Below are 1,849 nucleotides of genomic sequence, written 5' to 3'. Positions count from 1 at the left end.
AATAAATAGACTTTCTTTCTTTCTTTTTCTTTCTTTCTTTCTTTCTTTCTTTCTTTCTTTCTTTCTTTCTTTCTTTCTTTCTTTCTTTCTTTCTTCCTTCCTTCCTTCCTTCCTTCCTTCCTTCCTCCCTCCCTTCCTCCCTTCCTTTCTTCCTCTCTCTCTCTCTCTCTCTCTCTCTCTCTCTTTTTAATGGCACTTAGGGGTGCCTAGGTGGCTCAGTTGGTTAAGCCTCTGACTTCTGTTCAGGTCAGGATCTCATGGTTCATGAGTTCAAGCCTCACTTCGGGCTGTGCACTAATAGCTCAGGACTGGATGCTGCTTCTGATTCTGTGTCTCCCTCTCTCTCTGTCCCTCCTCCACTTGTTTTCTCTGTCTTTCTCTCTTTCTAAAATAAATAAATTAACATTTTTAAAAAATGACACTTACATTTTAAATAATCCATGCTGCTTTGGCCATTGTGATTCCAGAGTTCTCCATACAGGCTTTCAAATATCTATTTCTAAAGCCAAGCCCTTTGCATAAATAAATATTAGACAGGAACCCCCTGGGTTTAGAGTGCTTTGATTGAGTTTTTTAAAAACCATCCTAACTATTTTTAGGTGTACAATGCAGTGACATTAAACACATTAACATTGTTGTGCAATCATCACCACCATCCATTTCCCCAACTCTTCATCTTATAAAATTGAAACTCTTCCCATTAAACAATAACTCCTGATTCCTGCCCTCTCCCTAGCCATGCAACCACCCTTCTACTTTCTGTCTCTATGAATCTGGCTCCTTTAGGTAACTCATGTAAGTGGAATGATACAGTATTTGTCATTTGTGACTGGCTTATTTCAGTTAAGACAATGTCCTCAAGGGTTTATCCATATTATCTATACTGTAGCATTTGTCAGCTTTACTTTAAAACAATTTTTTAATGTTTATTTATTTTTGAGAGAGAGTGCAGGAGGGGGAGAAGCAGAGAGAGAGAGAGACAGAATCTGAAGCAGGCTCCATGCTGTCAGGCTATCAGTGCAAAGCCCGACATGGGGCTTGAACTCAGGAGGGGTGAGTTCATGACCTGAGCCAAAGTCAGACGCTCAACTGACTGAGCCACTGAGGCTCCCCTAGCCTTCCTTTTTAAGACTGCATATTTCTACTGTAAGTATATACCACATTTTGTTTATCCATTCATCTGTCAATGGACAAAAATGCCTTGATGACTCTGTGAAAAGGTTTTCCTGAAATCAGTATTTTGATAGATCCTCTTTGATACAAAGACATTTTTTGCTTTTGTTTATGTTTTTTTGCTCTAGGGCAATGAGCCCTAGTTTGAATTGTGACGTGAGAAACATGTTTTTTTTCTTTTATAAAATGGAAGGAGGACTATTGTGTAGTCAGGCTTGTTCTCAAGCAGACCAATTTCAGGGAAAAGTAAAATGGTAGTTGAAATATGGAAATCCATTTCCTTAAAACTGCAAGTGCACTTGGGCAGTCTTCCAGGATGCCCAGGGGTATACTGACCTCATTCTGAAGACCTCTGCTCTATGATTCTATTTTTCTCCTCCAGGGGCTCCAGCTGCTTATCATGGAATCCTGTAAATGACTCTACAGTTAGCTTAATGCTGTCCTCCAGCTATTTCCAAATCTTCGAAAGCCCACTCATGTTTGCTTAACCAAAAATGTGTAAGCAACAATCCACCAGGCCAGAATCACATATCTTTGCTACTGACCTGTCACAGGAGAAAGTTTTGATCCTTGCTTAATCTTGCTGCAGCAGTGTCTGGATCATAGAGGGAATGACTTTTTAGTTGGGTCTTGATATGGATCTTGGACATTATCTCATAGGAAAAGCCAAGAGATT

This window comes from Acinonyx jubatus, chromosome B2 (genome assembly GCF_027475565.1).
Source record: "Acinonyx jubatus isolate Ajub_Pintada_27869175 chromosome B2, VMU_Ajub_asm_v1.0, whole genome shotgun sequence".
Classification (NCBI taxonomy): domain Eukaryota; kingdom Metazoa; phylum Chordata; class Mammalia; order Carnivora; family Felidae; genus Acinonyx; species Acinonyx jubatus.
The sequence above is the reverse complement of the archived record's forward strand: the minus strand, read 5'-3'. Positions refer to the sequence as shown.